Source organism: Hibiscus syriacus, unplaced genomic scaffold (genome assembly GCF_006381635.1).
Source record: "Hibiscus syriacus cultivar Baekdansim isolate YM2019G1 unplaced genomic scaffold, ASM638163v2 tig00004797_pilon, whole genome shotgun sequence".
In the NCBI taxonomy this organism is placed as follows: domain Eukaryota; kingdom Viridiplantae; phylum Streptophyta; class Magnoliopsida; order Malvales; family Malvaceae; genus Hibiscus; species Hibiscus syriacus.
In genome coordinates, this window is record NW_024062032.1 from 793,483 (window position 1) to 814,853 (window position 21,371).

General features: G+C 34.3%; 1 pseudogene; it reads right to left on the minus strand.

Annotated features, from left to right (window-relative positions):
* Positions 1-1,316: 1,316 nt before the first annotated feature.
* LOC120198774 lies at positions 1,317-20,952 on the minus strand (annotated as a pseudogene).
* Positions 20,953-21,371: the final 419 nt, after the last annotated feature.

Below are 21,371 nucleotides of genomic sequence, written 5' to 3' on the forward strand. Positions count from 1 at the left end.
TTTTCATGCATCGATGCACCTTCCAAATTATCTTAGTGCATCGATACTCATTCATAGTGTATCGATGCACCTGTCCAACATAGGCTATTTTCACCCAAAATTCATCAATACTTCACCCAAATTTTCATGTATAAATTCCTTATTATGCTACTAAACTCATCTATAACAACGTTAACAAATTTCTATCATTCCAACACTTTATAATCTCCCATATTTCATCCAAATTCTTAAGACTAAGAATCATACCAAATTTTCCATGTTATTCAAACTTAATTCTAACACTTATAAATTCTTATTCTCATAGATGACAAGTCAAATTCAATCCTCAAATTCATTTAAACCTTCATATTCAGATTTTCACTTAGACACCTCTTATTTGTAATCCTCTATAACTCAAAAACTCTTTGAGTTTCTAAGTCTCTTTTTCCTTCCATCATTCTTTCTAAGTCTTCCTTAACCAAAACCATACTTCAATTTTAAAGATTAACCAAAAGAAATCAAACTCACCTTGGGCTTGGGTGCTTCACGTATGGGAGAAGAAGAAGATGAAGAAAGAAGAAGAAATTAGAGAAATCTGGAAACATTTGTTTCCTACATATGCCCCACTTGGGTTATAAGATAACCCAATTAATATTTTATTCATCCACTTGTTCAATGACCCTTTTACTCTTCCTTCATTTGTTAATTAATTCTACACCAACATCTTTCAATTAATTCCTTCACTTTTCAATTTATTTAATTTGGTTATTGAATTTAAAAATCTTACACTTTAATCACTAACCCGGTATTGAGGATGTTACATCACCCCTCCACACGCCGCCGACGATGACTTCAAAGAGGAAACTGGTGGACTAGGGACAACTCTAGAAATGTAATGGTATAGGTGGTTAGTAAATGGAGATATAATCGATGGTGAAATGGGTTTGAAACTTTCTTTGAAGAGAAAATCTAAAAAGAGAAATGTGAGGAGTGAGAAAAGTTTGGGGTTTTAAAAAAGAAAAAAAATCCAAATTTGGGGTTTTAAAGCTAAACTTACCCAAAGAATGAGAAAATTGTCCTTTCAGGCTTCTAATTTTTTCCAAGTCATAAATTTGGTTCATATTTAATGAAAATTTTAATTTAATCTTCGAATTTAACTAATTGAAAATTTTAGCCCCTATATTAGAGTGTGACAGGTAATGCTCAAAGGGAGTAAGAACAATAACAATTTGGTTCGACACAATTATAATTTCATAAATTCGACACGACTCAAAAACATTTCCAAAAAAAAATTAATTATAAAATAAGATTCCTCAATTTGAATAACTCTATTTATTTTACTCAACTGAATATTCAATCGTATCCACGCTCAAAAATAGAATTCCAGTGAGGATCTGTTCATGCAATTTAATTATCCTAAAGCAGGCATAGAATTGGTAGATGAAACTATGGCAACTTCGGGTTGAAAACATGATAAGATCTAATTGAACAAAATAAAAGGAATAATGTCAAAATTAGTTCCTAATATTTATTAAAATTGATATTTTGATCTTTATTCTTTTTTTGGAACATTTTAATCTCAATATTTCTTTTTGGGGAAAAACCCTCTATAGATGGAATATTAGAGTCAAACTGACTATTTGATCAAATCTTAGGAGTTTTTTTCTCTAAAATGTAACATTGGGAGCCAAAATACTCCAAAAAAGAATAGATGCCAAGATAACTATTTTGATAAACATTAGGACTAATTTTGGTATCATACCCAAAAAAACAAACCCTATGAAACCATTTGATCCAGTTAAAAAACAAGACCCATAGTAAAGGCATGATCAAACCCAACATGCACAATCTACACAAAACCTCTAGTCCCAATGAATTGCATCCATTTAACACATCATTCTTTTTTATCTCAACCACCACTCTCTTTGTCTCATCTACCATTAGGCACGATCTCCAGGAATACGATCCTTCAATCATATATGCATGTCATTTATCCCTCGACCCATGATAAAAATATGAAAGCACATTGGGTTATGTAATCACCTTTTTTTTTCTTATTTTATATTTATTCTTATATTTTTATTTATTATTATTACTACTAAAAATATTATAAAAAAACAATTTACTAACTGGGCCTAAACCAAACTTGAACCAGGCCAAAACAAAACACAAATTCCCCAAATTAAAACCTAACCTAAACCTAACCCTAGACCCTAGCTCTAGTGTAGCCGCCCCAGCTGCTCCCTCCAATACCCATCATTCTCTGACCCCAAGCAAAGGATGTTATTGCTCAAACACTTAGTTTCAAGGAAAATATCTTTTTTTTTTGTAAAATGGATCTTTTTTTGGATTCGAAATGAAACACAATGTAAAAGGATGTTTTTTTTTTCATTTTTTTCCAGAAGCAATACAAAAGATCTTTCAAGGCATTTTTCTTTCTATTTTTTTCAGTTTCAAAAATAAATATAAAAAACTAAGCTTTTACAGTAAAAAAAGAGAGAAATGGGGAGAGTTTGAGTGGTTACATGAGAGTGGAAGATGAATTGAATGGTCAGTTCATCTTCACGGTGGTCGAAACGTAGAAAGCCGAAGAGTCGAAGCATTTTCCCTCGCTTTTAGGGGTGGTTTTCGTTGGATTTAGCCCAACAAAGGGGTCTAGGGTAGTAGATCGGGGCTTTTGGGATATTTTGGGATAAGTTTAGGAGCTCCGACCACCGTGTGCGGCGGCTGGATCGACAGTTGAGCGAAGACGTGTGGTGGTCGGTAGTGGACCAACCGAGGGAGAAAGGAGAGAGGGGAGAGAGTTTATTTTTTCAGTTTTGGTTGAAATGAAAAAAAAAAGGAAAAATGGGTTTTATAGGGAAAGTTTAGGGTAAAATCACGCATAGGTCCCCCTAGATTTAGTGCATTTTTGCATTTTAGTCACTTGTATGGACCAAATCTGGTATTTATCATTTTTTTCGTGCATGTTATTATTTATTGGGTTATTTGATGTTTAGTCCCTCTAGGTTTAAAACCTTTTTGCATTCCAGTCATCTGTAAGGACTGAAATGGTTATTTACCCCTTTTATATGCATGTTAAATATTTATTGGAATATTTTTCTGTTTAGTCCCTCTAAGTTTAACATGTTTTGCATGTTGGTCATATGTAGTGACTATTTAATTTTATTTTAATTTGGCTAGACTAATTTCATAATTTTCTCATTTTTATTTAATAGTTCATTTTAGGTTAAAAAATTAGATAATTAGTTTTTAGTCCCTGTAATTTCAGCGTGTTTTTGTATTTTAGTCGGTAATATGCTTTTTTATTTTGTTTTCATTTAGTCACTTAATTTTCAATTTGTTTAAATTTAGCCTTCCTTACAAGCTTAATTTATCTTTTCAACCCTTGTAATTTAATATTAATGCATTTTAATCCTTGTATATTTTTTAATTCATTTTTATTTTTAATTTTTTTGCTTGATTTTTTAATTTTTTAATTGGGCTTATTGTTTTAATTAGTATTTCTAGTTTTTATTTAGTTAGTTTTTTAGAATTTTTTCCTTAGATTAGATTGGTAAACCAAATTGGATGTAGTAATTAGGATGGCACCTTAGTTTTTGTTAGGGAGAAATTTAATTCGAGTTTTCGCATAAGATGACCGATTACTCGAGTCGATTGTTCGAACTTTTAATTTGTGAATCATCGACTAATTTAAAAAAATTATATTAATTTAATCCCTTAATTTATAATAGGTTAACTTAGGTAATTATTAGAATTTTGATTAGTTGATTAATCCTTAAATTTTAGAAACTATTGACTTAGGTCCTTGAACTTTTAGTTTTTTTAAAAACTCTAGATTTTAATTCTTTTGCACTTTATTCCTTAAAGCTTCAATTAGATTTTTAAATTAATATAATTAAATAGGTTAAATAGAGCCTCCACTTTTAGTTAAATTTCAATCTAGTTCTTTTAATTTATGAAATAATTTGAGTTGACCCTCGCCTAAATACTCAAGGGACCATCTTAATTATTCGATTCAATACTTGATTAAAATAAAATACGATTAATATTAGAACGTACATTTTTAGCTTTATGCCTCTAGGTTCTTTAAATTTCACAATTTGACACTCTAAAATAGAAAAAGCCTCAACATACCCTTAGTTTATTTAGGATTAATAATATGTTGTTTGATTGAATCTTATTTTCAAACACAAGGCAATTTTCTCTTATTAGGGAATCAATAGTATATATCCCACAAATATGCTCAGGGAGTGACTACTGGTGATTATCAAAACAGGTCGACATCCTTTTCAAGATTGCATCATGATTTTTAAAATTAAGGAAATGTTCGGTTATTGGGCACAATAGTTGATCTCCCACATTCATGCTAGGGGCGAATACTATTAGCTATAATAAATGAATACCCTTTTCAACTTCACATCCGTAATGATTTTAAATTAGATAAATTTTGAACTTAAAATTTTTGATTCTAAATATAGGGTAATCAACTAGGTACCAATTTTTGGGCGCTTGTGAGGGTGCTAATCCTTCCCCACGCGTAACCGACTCTCAAACCTGATTTCTGGATTTTTGCAAATATTTTATTAAAATCACCTGGTTTTTCATGGTGTCCCGATTACACCTTAAAATGATTGGTGGCTACTCCTCACATTTCAAAACCTTTTCAAAGAAAAACCCTTAAGTGGGTACATGTTTTACCCACCAGGGCAAAAAATGGTATCGACAGCTTCACGATTTCGCTGGGGACCTTTTGTTTTTAAAACAACTTGAGAGTCGAGCCATGAGTCGGTTACCCTATATTTAGGATTTTGGAATTTATGAGTTTGATCTTATTTTAATTTACGGTTTATTATGTTATTTCAAAAGAAAAAAAGATTTTCTCTCGGGTTAATGCTTACACTTCTGTGAATTTATTTAGGACTCTTGCATATCATAGCTCTAAAACTGAGCCCAATCCCGGTTTATCTAAGTAGAGAGAAACATCACACCTCATGAGGAGCATCGGGCTTCCTTCTGTGGGTCTGATGAAGTACCTCTGGAAAGCATCTTGAGTTGCCTATCCAGATATCAGATCCGAGATACACTTTTAGTGGCGTGATACCTTGAGCCAAATCCTATTTGCGAGTCTGTAATGGGCCAGAATCGGGGTCAACCCTAACGGTTTGTACAGTTTCCTTGGGAACCATTGCTAGAACCTATCCTCATATAGAGAATTTAGTAAACCTATCTCGCTAGAGCCATGTGGATAACCTATGAGAACTAGAACGCATGCAATTAGGATTTTAATTTTCTTTTGTGTGTTTTGTGTTCGTGATTAGCATTTATTATTTTCTGAATTCTTTAAATTTTGCTAGTTCGCATTAATTATTCTTTGAATTAATTGAATGTTACAGACTTATCTCTTTTGTTTCTTGATTGCATGTATCATTTTTATTTTCATTTTTATTTCATAGCATTACATAGAAGATATTGATTCCCGAATCATCTATTTACTGTAAAAAGGCTTAAGGCAACAATGTCTTTCGATAGGACTGAGAATGTAATAAATGTTCAGACGTGGTCAAAGTATGGGTAAGTACGATTTGGGGATAGTATTACAACTGGTGAAGAATCTGTGATGCCAGAAAAGGTTATTATAGTGTCAAGCAAGCACATTGGGTCGAGTTATCAAGAATATAGGTTAGCTGGAATGAGACTGAGAAAGTACTATTTTAGATAAGCCTACGGAGACATGGTATAGTTACTGAGGGTACCTATCGATATGGTAGTTGTTCGATCTTTGGTTGAATGCTGGAATCCTACTTACCGTTGCTTCACCTTTGGCAAAGTAGACATGACCCCTACCCTCGAAGAATATGCTGCTTTACTGAACATACCAAATGTCAAAAGGCATTCACTTTACATTAAGGCAATCTGACCTAAAGGATTCATAACCAAGATGGTTACTTTGACGGGAAAGACTAAAAAATGGGTCGAAGAATATATTCAGAATGATGGGATCTCATGGGCTCAACTAAAAAGTTTGATTTACGATCAAACACCATCCAAGAAGAGGAGAGATCAATTTGAACTTGCATTGTATAGTTTGGTAGTTTTCCCAAGAAAGGAATACCACTTCGACATTGCCATAATAGATTTTGTCGAAGTCATTACAAGGAAAACAAATCCCGCACCGGCCATCCTAGCAGAAACATTCGTGTCCTTAAACCAATATATGCGATCAGGTGGAGGTCAATTTACTGGTTGTGTATCTCTATTGATGGTATGCTGGTTTATGTCATTCCTGGATAGTTGAAAAAGTTGGGATTGAAAATATCAATCAGATTTCTCTTCTCTGGTGGATTTCCTTGACAAGTGCCAAATTTCAAAACCTCGCAAAAGAAAAGACTGGATTGAGGCCCTACGGAATATGAAAGACACTGAAGTAGTATAGAAAATGTATTGATTACCCAAGGAATATATACAATACAGATGTAACAATTACAACTTTGTTATGTTTCACGGGCTATAGGGAGCAGTTGGTTATACTCCCTTGATAGTACTTCAGTAGTTTAGTGCCCGATAGTTCATACCGACTACTCGAGGATTGAAGGAGGTAGAGTTTTCTTTTTCTACCCCAAATTATAGAGGACGGATCTTGAAGATATACAATGCTTGGCAAAATCCTTGTTTTATGAATTTCAAGATGGTAGAACCATCATTTACACCAATTTATGAGGTTTGGAGTATAGTGAGAATCAATGATAACACCCCGTAACCTAATTTAGAAGATGGGTTAACCATAGAGGAACGATTAAGAAGACTCTCAACTGAAGCCCAGCTATTGAGAGAAGAAATCAGGCTGATGAATCTAGATAGAAAAAATAAGCAAATAAGTTTCTTAGATGAGAGGACAATGTGGGAACTTGAACTAGTGAAGCGAGATGGGGTGGTAAAGCAATTAACTAAGGAAAAGGAAAAATCCAAGAGAATTTTGATGCCCTGGACCGGGATTTCAGAGACTTGGAGAAGAACAATAAAGCCAGTGGTTTGTATCATACTGCTAAGGCTTTGAAGATGAAGCTATATAAAGCAGAGAAAAGTGCGGGAATGAGCCGAGAAGAAAATAAGCAAGCTATGCAACATGCTCAAAGATTAAGGGAACAAAGGGATAAGTCTAATCAAGAGTTAGAGTAGGGTTGAGCACAAATTAAACAACTTGAATCACAACTAATTAGTTTAGAGGAGGCTTTTAAAAATCCCTACAATAATAATTGTATTTTTCTTCGAAGGGAGAATGAGACTTTGAAGAAAATGATAGTTGAGCTGAAAGGAGGTGGGTTGATTTATTCATCCACTCGAGAAATGGCTAGGAAAAAAAATAAAGCTTTGATGATTAAGATTATTGAGTTTGAAGCAACAGTACAAAGATTCCATGAACGAATCCAACAGCTCGAAAGAAGTCACCATTTGACTAATCAAGAGCTGGGAATTGCACTGCGTCAAGCTAATGATGCCATTCAGATGTAGCATGAAGCGATGAAGTAGGCAATGGATCAGGCTAGCATGGTTGCTTGAAAAGTCTTTGAGTTGTCTGAAGAAGTGACTGCCTTAAGAGTTTTTGTGGTTCCAGAATCTGAAGAAGACCGACACATTATAGAGATGATGATAGAGCTGGAGAAGTTAGGGGATGGGGCTAAATATTATATATAGTTCTCTACTAACATACTTTCTTTGCCTAAAGTTCTTAGGCATTGTGTGTTGTGGATAACTTTTTGAATGAACTAGCTATATTAGAATCAATATCTTTTGCACTTGCATTTTCATGTTTTTCTAATTTTTAAGTCTTAACGCATGCATTTAACATTCATTCATTTAATAAGACACTGAACAATAAAATATGATTTCCAATTATTTGTAGTGATCCTAGCATACACCTCACACCACTATGGTACTTGTAAGTCAACCAGAAAAATGGAAGAGAGACTAGCCCAAATCAAGCAAGATCAAAGGAACACATAAGAAGAAATTAGAGAAAGGTTGAATAAAATTGAAGCAGAAATGGAAAGCTCACATCTCCACTTACTGAAAAAGATTGAGGATATATTTAAAAAGCATTCAATAGTCGAAAAGGCCATTGCTGACCAGCCATCATCGTCCGATCAGGAACCCTCACATCCACCAGGTTTTGGACCTGAATTGTCGCACCCAACTGGGTACACATCCTACGCTCAACGCTCATCAGGTTTTACATCGGACCCCCTGCATCCTCTAGGTTTTACACATGTGCATGTGTCTGTTCAATCTCCAGCTCCACAAAAGACTCGACCTGGAGTCTATGTGGCTAACCAACAACATCACACAGAACCTAATTCCTAATGAACTACCCACCTACTGCTAAGGTAAAGCCTGTCGAATCAGACATAGAAGAGATGCCGCCCGACTTTAATGAATTAACATAAAAAAAAGAAAGCCAATAGTGAGATAACTCAACAACTTAAGAGTCTAGATGAAAGAGTAAGGTCAGTAGAGGTAATAGAGCCATTTTATAGAATGGATGCTAGGGAGATAATCTTAGTCCCTGGTATTATACTTCACCTGAAGTTCAAATTACCGAACTTCAAAAAGTATGATGAGGCCACCTGTTCAACTGCTCACCTCACTATGCACTGTAGAAGAATGGCAGGCTATACCGAGAATGAAAAGTTATTGATACGTTGCTTTCAAGATAGTTTGTTGGGTCGGCTGCGAAGTGGTACAACTAGTTAACCAAACCCCACATCAAAACATGGAGGGATTTAGCCAGGTCATTTCTGGAGCAGGACCGCCATGTTATTGGTTTAGTACCTGACATGTGGACTCTGCTGAACATGAAAAAGCGAGACAATAAAACGTTTAAGCAGTACACCCAAAGGTAGCATGATGTGGCAGCCCATGTGCAACCCCCATTACTAGAAAATAAGGCTATCGTTATTTTTGTAAATACCTTGAAGGCACCATATCTTGGGCATCTGTTAGGAAACACCACTAAGAATTTTGTTGATTTGATCATTTCAGGAGAGCTGGCTGAAATGCCATTAAGAGTGGTAAGAATGAGGGAGGAGAAGGGTCAAAAAAGCCATATTATAAGAGAAAAGAGAATGAGGTGAATCATACAAACACTTACCACAAAAACTTCATGGCTAGTGTTACGATCACCCAACCTAGGGCAGAGAAAGTGAATACCCTTGAGAATATAGGGCCAAGGAAAGAGGCTACGAGGATGACTTTCTCGCCTGTGCCAGTGTCAGTGTCGTATTTTGAAAATATGCATCGCTATTAAAAGCATATTTAGTACACCCCTATAAGTTGACTCCACTTCAGCCGCCTTACCCTCATTGGTATAATTCCAATGTCCATTACGAGTATCATGCAGAGATTATTTAGAATCACATCGAGAACTGTCTGGCATTAAAAACTATTGTGCAAAATCTTATAAATATTGGAGACCTAGAGTTCAAAGTACCAATAACCAACACTCATCCCCTGCCTAATCATGGGGGCAAGGAGTTAATATGATCGAAGAAAGGAAAAATAGGAGGTTAAAGAGGGATGTATCATAAATCAATTTTCCTTTTAGTTAGGTGTTCAAACAACTATGTAAAGCATGAATGATCAAGGGTAATCCCGAGCAGAAACCTATTGGGCGTAAAATGTATTGTGAGTATCACCAAAAAGAGGATCATGACATTCAGAGTTTCAACAAATTCCATATATTACTTCAAGAAATGATGAACAATGGAGAGGCGGAATTCTTTAATAAAGATGAGAGCCAACGAAAGATGGATGTTTACATGACGGATGGCTCTAACAGGATGTAGGGAATGAGGAAACCTATGATCATCATAGTTAAGACTAGGAACGAGAGCTCATCATTAACGACTCCTAAAGTTGTGATTACAACCCCGTCTCTTTTCCCATTCAAGGACACACGACAGGTTCCTTGGAGTTATGCAGCAAGTGTATCTATACCAGAAGGGTCAATGTCCTTTGAGAGCATAGGGGAGAAAAATAAATCAGTCACAGAAGATGTGAATGAGGTAGGCCACTTCACGATGAGTGGATGATGTTACTCACCTGAAATGTCCACAGAAGCAGACAAAGTGAAAGCCAATGCAATAGTAATGACAAAAATGTTTAATGAAGAACCTCCACCAATCATTAATGAGCCAGTGACTGAAGCTAGGGTCTTGAATTCATGAGGCTCTTAAAGAATAGTGAATATAACATAATAGAGCAGCTTCACAAGCAACATGCCAAAATATCAATATTGGATTTGTTAATCAACTCGGTCAGAGCACCTTGTTGAAAGTGCTAAACCAAAAATTCATCCCTGAGGATATGTCAACACATAAATTAGACTGAATCATGGGATATATAGTTGTATATAACTATGTCATATTCATTGATGATGAGATCCCAGAAGGAGGAATACGATCCATCAAAGCTTTAAATATCACTACTCACTGCCACAACCATGTCCTGCTAGGGGTTCTTATAGATAATGGGTATGCGTTAAACATGATACCTTTGGCTACACTGCAAATGATGCCCGTAGACAGCTTACACATGAGAGCTTAACACAATGTTGTCAGAGAATTTGATGGAACCCAAAAAACATGATAGGAAAAATGTAGATACCCTTGTTGATTGGACCTACCATCTACAAAATTGACTTTGTGATAACGAAAATCCACCCGACCTATAACTGCTTATTAGGAATACCCTATATCCATGTTGTAGGGGAAGTTCCTTCATCTCTATATCAGAAATTAAAATTCGTGATTAATGGAAAATTGGTCAGTATCAGGGTTGAAGAAGAAATCTTTGCTTCTATAACATCCAATGCCCCATACACCGACATCAATGAGGATGACTTAGAAAGCTCCTTCAAGGCCTTAGAGTTCATTAATATAACATATGTAGCTGAAGAAAGAAAACTTTCATGCCCCATGCAATCTGATTGTACCACGATGGCAGTAAGGCAAACTATAAGAAGAAGGGCAAAAACTGATATGGGACTGGGTAGAAATCTACAGGGAATGGTATGACCCATAACCATTAAGTGAAAGAGGGATCATTTTGGGCTCGGGTTTAAGCCTAGATTCCAATAACATGGCCAAGAGCTGAGAAAGAAGGCTGAAGCAAGAAAAGCCAGGATGAAAGGAGAGGATATCCTTAGAGAACACATGTCCTTCCCTCCTCTAAATAACTCTTTAAAATTTAGAGGAGTGTATGACATGAAGCAACAACTGACTAATGCTACCAAGACTGAGGAGCTGATAAAAGAGAAGGTACTAATGGGATAAGCTTTGGAAGGACTGTCTATTAATATGATTACAAGGGGCAACCAGCCATGAAGTTTTCTAGCTGGAATGTGTCATTGCATCCCTGGTGAAGAACTCGATAACTGGATGGCTGAGGACCTCCCTTTTGTTTTTAGGGTTAACCCAAAGTAATGTCCAAATATAACTCGTGGTAGAATTTCAAAAGTATCTAAAAGAACTTTTTGTAAAAGTCAATGTTACCAGAGTTAATAAATGAAATATACTTTTCTTATTTTCTTAAATGATAATCACTTTCATTCTTCACATTTTTACATAGTGTTCTTATAACCATATTCTTTATTCTATAATCTTTATTATTTACATTCATATTTCAATATATCAAAGCCAAATTTTGTATAGATGTCACAATAATACTATCATGAATGTTCCTAAGGCCAGTTACAAGATAAATTTCGAGCGACCTTTGTGTCTGGAAGAAGTCAATGAGTGCAAAGATGAGGAAGACTGTGAATTTCCTAATAATATATTAAGATTGATGAAAAGGAAGAGAAACAGATTCTACCCCACAAGGAAGAAACATAGCTTGTGAATTTGGTAACAACAAAAATAAAGAAAGAGATAAAATTAGCACCACTCTTTCCACATGAATTAGACTAGAATTGATAAGTTTGATCCAAAAGTTTAAAGACATCTTTGTATGTTCATATCAAGATATTCATGGGTTAAGCACTGATTAGTTGTCCATAAGTTGCCCATTAAACCATAATGCAAGCTAGTTCAATAGAAACTTATGAGAATGAAGCCATAAATATTATTAAAGATTAAGGAGGAAGTTACGAAACAGATTGATGCGGGTTTACTTAAAGAGGCAAAGTATCCTGAATAGGTAGTCAATATAGCTCTTGTACCTAAAAAAGATGGGAAGGTTCGTATGTGCATGGATCATCGAGACCTTAATAGGGCTAGACCGAAAAATAATTTTCCCTTGTCTCATATAGATACTATGGTAGAAACACTGCGAGGAATTCATGGTTTTCCTTCATGGATGGCTTCTCGGGATATAATCAGATCAAAATGAATCCAAATGACATGGAGAAAATGACATTTATAACCATGTGAGGGACTTTCTTCTATAAAGTAATGTCGTTTAGGTTGAAAACGTTGGGGCAACCTATCAAAGAACCATGATAACTCTTTTCCATGACATGATGCATAAGGAAATTGAAGTATACATAGATGACATGATTGCCAAATCCCGAACAGAAGAAGAGCATACAGAATCTGAGGAAATTGTCTCAAAGAATGAGAATGTATCAATTAAAGCTCAATCCAGCCAAATGCACATTCGAGGTAAAACCAGGGAAACTACTTGGCTTCGTGGTGGGTCAGAAAAGAATCAAGATCTATCCAGATAAAGTCAAGGTAATTCAAAATCTTTCTGCCTCTCGCACATAGAAAGAAGTTCAAGGGTTCCTTAGAAGACTAAATTATATATATCGATTCATTTCTTAACTGACAGATAAGTGCGATCCAGAGTTCAAATTGATCAGGAAGAATAATCCTGAGGTGTGTAATGACGAATGCCAATAGACTCTGGAAATTATCAAGAAATATATATCCAATGCCCCTATATTAATAGTACCAATACCTGGTAAGCCACTAATTCTCTACTTAATAGTTTTTGAGATTTCAATGGGATACGTGCTAGGGAAACATTACGAGTAAAAAAAAAGAGATCCATTTATTATTTGAGCAAGAAATTTACTGATTGTGAGACTCAATACCTACCAATTCAAAATATGTGTTGTGTTTTAGTTTGGGTAACACGGAGAATCAGGCAGTACATGTTATACCATACCATATGGTTTATATTTAGGATGAATCCACTAAAATTCTTGATGGAATCTCCTACACTGGCTGGCTAGATGGCTGATGTTGTTGTCTGAGTTTAATATTGTCTATGTGAGCCAAAAGGCAATAAAAAGGAGCGTCTTAGCCGACTTTCTTACGAGTCATGCCTCGGAAGATTACGAGCCTCTAAACTTCAATTTCCCAGATTAGGATTTGATTTGCATTTCTACTGAAGAAGAAAGTGCCTTGAACGACAAATCCTGGAAATTATACTTTGACGGAGCCTCTAACTCTTTAGGGAAAGGAATTAGGGTAGTGCTGATTTCACAGAAGAAATCTACTATCCTTTCACAAGTATATTGGAATTCTTTTGCACAACAACATGGCGGAATATAAAGCATGCATTATGGGGTTAAAGGCATCCATTGAAAAAAGGGTCAAAACGCTTAAAGTATATGGAGATTCCTCATTAGTAGTTTATCAACTAAGGAGAGAATGGGAGACAAATGACCCAAAACTAATTGAACATCAAAATTTTGTTATTGGACTATTAAAAGAATTTGAGGATATTACATTAAGGTATCTTCCCCGAGAAGACAATCAAATGTCCAATGCTTTGGTTGCGATGTTTAAGGATAATAAGAAGACATACATGATGCCAATAAAGATGCAAGTGTCTAAAACCCCGACACACTGTTATATTCTAGAAGAATAAGTGGACGACCATCCATGGTACCACGATATCTTACAGTTTATGAGACACCAAACATATCCTCCAGCTTCATTTGAAATTGATAACAAAACAATCAGAAGAATGACAGCTGGATACTTCCTTGATGGAGAGATCTTATACAGAAAAGGGTAGTGATCAAGTTTTGTTAAGATGTGTGACTGCCAAAGAAGTAAAAAGTGTAATGGAAGAGGTGCATGGCAAAACATGTGAAACACATGCAAATGGTTTATTTATGGCTAGGAATATGATGAGGTATAGATACTATTGGGCCACGATGTAGACAAATTATGTCAATTATGTAAGAATATGCCATAAATGCCAGATACAAGTGGATAAAATTCAAGCACCACCTTCGCCTTTACATATTATGAGCTCACCTTGGTTTTTTTCCATGTTGGGTATGGACGTCATTGGGCAATCACACAAAAAGCTTCAAATGAGCATCAATTCATCTTAGTGGAAATTGATTATATCACTAAGTGGATAGAGGCTGCTTCGTATTCTAGTATCACGAGATGTACAATTTTCAAGTTCATAAAGAGAAATAATTTGTCGATATGGGTTGCCATAAAGAATCATCACAAATAATGCTACTAATCTAAATAACAAGATGATGTATGAACTTTATACTCAGTTCAAGATAAAACATGCCAATTACGTGACCTACCGCCCGAAAAATGAATGGGCGGTAGAAGCATTGAACAAAAACATCAAAAGAATCATTACGAAGACTACAAAAACTTACAGAAATTGGCATGAGATATTACTATTTTCCCTATATGGATATAGGACGACTATACACACATCGACAGGAGAAACACCTTTCTCTTTGGTATATGGAACAAAGGCGGTCGTACCCATTGAAGTTGAGATTTCATCATTTTGAGTCTTGAAGGAAGTAGAGTTAGATGAAACTAAATGGGTTCAGCCTCGTGTTGATAAACTAAATCTTATTGAAGAAAAGAGACTGAAAGCTTTATGTCATGGAAAAATGTACCAAAAAAGAATAATGAGAGCCCATGATAAGAAAGTTCGCCCTAGTGAGTTTCTAGAGGGTGATCTAGTGCTTAAAAAGATCTTGCCAATCCAGAGAGATATCATTGGGAAATGGATGCATAATTAGGAAAGGTCATACGTTGTCAAAAAAGCCTTTTCTGGAGGAGCATTGATTTTGGTAGAGATGGACGGAAGAGTGTTGAGGAACCCAATAAATTTAGACCCTATCAAGAAATATTACGCCTAAGAAAAAGAAAAATAAAATAAAAGAAAAAGAAAGGAAAGGAAAGGAAAGGAAAGAAAAGAAAAGAAAAGAAAAGAAAAAAAGAATGAAAATAAAAAGGAAGGTTCAAGATGAAAACCCGCAAAGGGCCTCTTGAAACCAAGCGAAGGGTTTGAGTTTAAAACCTAAAAAGGCGACTCAAATGCATTTTGATATCGGGGTATTCGGGAAACAAACCCTCTCAAAAGCCTAATAGTTCGTGAAAGATTTCACATCTCCAAACATATCCGCTACATTGAGATCATCCAAATAGAAGATACATCGAGAAGTCAAATTAACTGATTCAGGAACACTTGTGCTAGAATTCATTATGAAATATTCTTTTCGCTTCCATAGTCTCTATTCAATTCTTTTTATTACCATGAATTTGTGTAAAACCCTATATTGTGTCAATAAATTTCATGATTATTATTTCAATCTTCGAATCATTCGTTTCTTTATGTCACAAATAACCTAACATAATCCAATTCCAAACAAATAATTTTTCGGTATTACTTTGGAATTAACATATAAATACTGAGAATCCAAGGCAATCCACCATGTCGATATTTACACTTATTGAAGTAAGTGGTTGACAAAGGGTGACACAAGAGATGTTAGCATCTCAAATGACAATATAAATAATGAAAATACAATGACACAATTTGTTCCAAGGCATATCGTTGACCGCTTCCGGGCAGAGGCACGTATAGATTATTAAAAGACTAGTCTTGATTTTAGAAATGAAGAATGTCAGGATTACAATTCAAATAAGGATTCAAAAAAGACAAGGACTCAACGAGGATAAAATAGGAAACAAAGATTTACAAGACCTTAGAATTTGCAACACTAAATTGACATCATGCATGCATAATTTGTCATTTGCAAAATATGAGCATATACATTAATTTTTTAATAAGTTTTGAATATCTGACAGGAATGCAAAGATTCAACAAAGATTTGATTTCACAACTTCAACAAAGAATTAGTCCATATTTTTTCACAATTGAAGGAAATGGATCGAACTAAAATGGAGGACTATCTGGTCATCACTTTCGGGTAGTTTAAATACAAATCACTGACATATGATAATATTTTACAGGTTTAAAGCTTTTCAAAGAAATGATAAACCACTCAACATTTCCAGTGGAGAGTTCATAATGAGAAGAACTCACCCAACGAGGGGGGAAAGTTCATAATGAAAAGAATTTGCTAAACTTTGGCTCAATATTTCAAGTAAAGGGTTCATAATGAGAACAACTCATCCAACGAGGTAAAAGAACTTCATAATGAGAAGAAATTGTTTAGCCTTAGCTTGTTCCATCACATAAGGAGTTGGAATAACACCAATAATTGGCTCATCCATCGTATTTGGAGTCAGATCAACCTCATCGCTTTGTTCGATTCCATCACAGAAGAAAATGGATCAACGTTTATAGTGGAGAGTATAATTAGAAGAACTCATCCGATGAGGGAGAAGAATCTCATAATGAGAAGAACTTGTTCAACCTTGGCTCGTTTCCATCACATAAAAAGTTGGAACAACTTCGACCTTTGTTCATCCATTGCATATAGAGTTGGATCAACATCCTCACTTTATTTGAGTCCATCACAGAATGAGGTGGATCAACATTTCCAATGGAAGGGTTTATAATGAGAAGAACTCGTAGCTCAAAGAGCAGAGATTGAGCCTAAAAAATGGTGCTTTATATATTTACTTTATCTCCATTCCACAACAATAAGCAAAGAAGGGCAGTTGTAATCACCATTTTTTCGTGTTTTATATTTATTGTTATTCTTATATTTTTATTTATTATTATTAAAACTAAAAAAATTACAGAAAACCCATTTACAAACTGGGCTCAAACCAAACCTACACCGGACCTAAACCAAACCCGAACTAGGCCCAAACCAAACCCAAACCCGGGTCCAAACCAAACCCAAACCCAGGCCCAAATTAAAACCTAACCTAAACCTAACCCTAGCCCCTAGCCCTAGCATAACCGCCCCAGCTGCTGCCTTCATGACCCTCTGTTCTTTGCCCCAAGCAAAGGAGGTTGTTGCTCCAACACTCTACTCCAACACTCCACACTGCACCAAATTCCAAGGAAAATATCATGATTTATTTTATCTTTCAAAAATTTGTAAAATAGGTATAAAACCCAAAAAGAAACACAATGTAAAGGGATATTTTTTCCCATTTTTCCAGAAGCAATACAAAAGATCTTTCAAGGTATTTTTTTTCAGTTTCAAAAATAAATATAAAAAACAAAACTAGTTTTTTACATTAAAAAAAAGAGAGAATCGAGGAGAGTTTGAGTGGTTACCTGAGAGTGGAAGATGAATCGAACGATCAATTCATCTTCACGGCGGTCGGAGCGTAGGAAGCTGAAGAGTCGAAGCCTTTTTCCTTGCTTTTAGAGGTACTTTTGGGTTATTTTGGGATAGGTCTAGGAGTTCCGACCACCATGTACATCGACCAGAGTGGCGGTTGAGCGACGACATATGGTGGCTGGCAGTGGGCGGACCGAGGGAGAAAGGAGAGGGGAGAGAGAGTCTTTTTTGTTTTTTTGGTTTTGGTTGAAATGAAAAAAAGAGGAAAAATGGGTTTTATAGGGGAAGTTTAGGGTAAAATCACGTATAGGTCCCCCTAGGTTTAGCGTATTTTTTCATTTTGGTCATCTTTAAGGACCAATTCTTGTATTTAACCTTTTTTCGTGAATGTTATTATTTATTGGCTTATTTTCTCTTTAATCCCTCTACGTTTAGCGCATGTTTGCATTTTGGTCATCTGTAAAGATTGAAATGGTTATTTACCTTTTTTCCGTGCATATTAAATATTTATTGGAATATTTTCTGGTTTGTCCCTCTAAGTTTAGTGTGTTTTTGTATGTTGGTCATGTGTAATGACTATTTAATTTTATTTTAATTTGACTGGACTAATTTTGTAATTTTCTCATTTTTATTTAATAGTGCATTTTAAGTTAAAAAACTGGATAATTAGTTTTTAGTCCTTGTAATTTCGACGTGTTTTTGTATTTTAGTCTGTAATTTGCTTTTTTATTATGTTTTGATTTAGTCACTTAATTTTCAATTTGTTTAAATTTAGCCTTTCTTACATGCTTAATTTTTCTTTTTAAATCATGTAATTTAATATTAATGCATTTTAATCCTTGTATATTTTTTTATTCATTTTTATTTTTAATGTTTTTTGCTTGTTTTTTATTTTAATTTATTTAATTGGGTTTATTGTTCGTATTAGTATTTCCAGTTTTTATTTATTTAGTTTTTTTAGAATTTTTCCTTAGATTAGTCTGGTAAACCAAATTGGATCTAGTAATTAGAATGTCACCTTAGTTTTAATTAGGGAACAATTCGATTCGAGTTTTCGCATAAGATGCCCGATTACTCGAGTCGATAGTTCAAACTCTTAATTTGTTAATCATCGACTAATTTTTTTAAAAAAAAACTATATTAATTTAATCCCTTAATTTCTAATAGGTTAACTTAGGTAATTATTAGAATTTTGATTTGTTGATTATTCCTTAAATTTTAGGAATTATTTACTTAGGTCATTGAACTTTTAGTTTTTTAAAAACTCTGGATTTTAGTTCTTTTGCCCTTTAGTCCTTAAAGCTTCAATTAGATTTTTAAATTAATTTAGTTAAATAGGTTAAATAGAGCCTCCACTTTTAGTTAAATTTCAATCAAGTGTATCTCTAGATTCAATACTTGATTAAAATCAAATGAGATTAATATCAGAACCTACATTTCTAGGTTTATGCCTCTAGGTTGTTAAAATTTCATAATTTGACACTCTATACCCTTAGTTTATTTAGGATTAATAATATGTTATTTGATTGCATCTTATTCTCAAACACAAGGCAATTATTACTTATTAGGGAATCAATAGTATATCTCCCTCAAATATGCTCAGGGGGTGATTACTGTTGATTCCCAAAATAGGTAGACATCCTTTTCAATATTGCATCATGATTTTTAAAATTAAGGCAATGTCTGATTATTGGGCACAATATTTGATCTCCCGCATTCATGCTAGGGGCGAATATTATTAGCTTTAATAAACAAATATCATTTTCAACTTCGCATCCATAATGATTTTTAGATTAGATAAAGTTCGAACTCAAATTTTTTTATTCTAAATATAGGGCAATCAACGAGGTACCAATTTTTGGGCGCTTGAGGGGGTGTTAATCCTTCCCTACGCGTAATCGACTCCTGAACCTGATTTATGAATTTTGCAGACCCCAAAACTTGGTATTTTGATAAAAATAAAATATTTTATGAAAATCACCAGGTTTTTGATGGTGTCCTGATCGAACCTTAAAATGATTGGTGGCAACTCCTCACATTTCAACACATTTTCATAGAAAAACCCCCAAATCGGTACATATTTTCTCTGCCCGGGCGAAAAACGGTGTCGGCAGGTTCCGCTTGTAAAATGTTCATGCTCTTCTTTGCATGGAAAATGGGTTGTTCTGATGTACAAATTTCACCTACTTCCCCTCCGTAGACGAGCCAAGAATCTACTAGCCTAAGATTTTGTCCACAAAAATAACATAATATATCATTTTGTTGGACTAAAATCTATAATTATAAGTATATATGTATAATGTACAATGCTATCATAAAGCATCACAAAAAACTAAGTGACATGAAAATAAAGTGTAGATACCATATGTTGTATCTATAATTTGATTAGAGGTGAAATAAATACTTAAATGACTCACCTAATATTCAGATTATATAAAGAGATAGTGATCCCCATAAAATATGTTAATTTGTATTACTCTTATCTCGTCAGATAATTTTTACAGTAATAGAAAATACATTTTCTTGGAAGATCGTAGTCAAATTAAGGCTCAAGGATTTTAACTAGGGGTGAGTAAAAATCAACTAAAATTTTGATTTTTTTTACCCAACTCAACTCAAATTGACTCGACTTTTAATTTCATAAACTCGATTCGACTGAAAAAATTTCAAACTCGAGTCGAGTTATAAAATATAACTCAAAACTTTTAGTAATTAATTGATTGATTTTCAAGTTTAACTCTAGTCCCTCAACTATCTATGATATATGTATATATTATTTACAAAAATATGATGTGTTGTATATAATTATAGAAAATAATTATATAGAAAATTGTTTAAAATAAAATCAAATAGTACCATAATATTATAAATGTTTACAATTAAATTTAAATAGAAACTCAAGCAACTCGACTCAACTCGAATTTTATAATCTCAATCTGACTCAAAAAATCTAAAATAATGTTTGACTTATAAAATAAGACTCGCCAACTGGAATAACTCAAAATTGTTTGACTCAACCAACCAAACTCTCATCCCTAATTTTAACCTATCAATTAATTCAGATACACTTATGCATATAATATTTTATTCTCAATGATTTAACATGATAAATCTTAAATTCATAATTTTATATCAATTAGGTTTTGGTTCTAACATCATTGTCAACTACCATTTATGCATACAAACATGAAATGTTGAGAAGAATTATATAAGATGAAGCAGTACCTTGCAACGTCGCATTGTGAAGATGGGCTTCCCTGTGTCGTCCATAAGAATGAGTTCCTTGGGGCGTCCTCCCACGTAACTATCAACTCGAGAAACCAGATTTCCACCTGAATCTATCACAGTAAACCCTTTATAGATAACTATAAGTGATTTTCTCCTCACCGTTAGCGAAGTGCACAGATTGCCACCTTGGGTTTCGGACAACTCCGTTATTGATGTTCATCGTGGACTGATCTTGACAAAGATTTCCAGGAAAGAAACATATTTTTTGTTCTTATGTTTCTCTGTCTGTAAGAAGTATTTTAAAATGCTTATGAAAAGGAATATTTATAGACTGTACATATAGAAAGACTAACCTATATATGGTAGTTTCTATAGTTATTTCCTTGTGAAAATTACAATGAAAAGATCGGAGTGACAGTTCTAAGAAATGTTGAGGGCTAATTTTGATATTACACTTTTATTATGATACACAATTTTGAATCTGCTTGACAAATGTTGTTTTGATGTCAAAATAAATTACTTCTTCTTAATTAATAAATAAAGGAAATATGTAGTAAAGAGAAGTAAGGGTCGTTCCACATAGACTTAGAAAAGTCCTAAATTTTGGTTTGAATTGCCTTGACCAAGCGTTATGCAGTAAATAAAAGGGGGTTTTGGTAAGAATGATTAAATAATAATA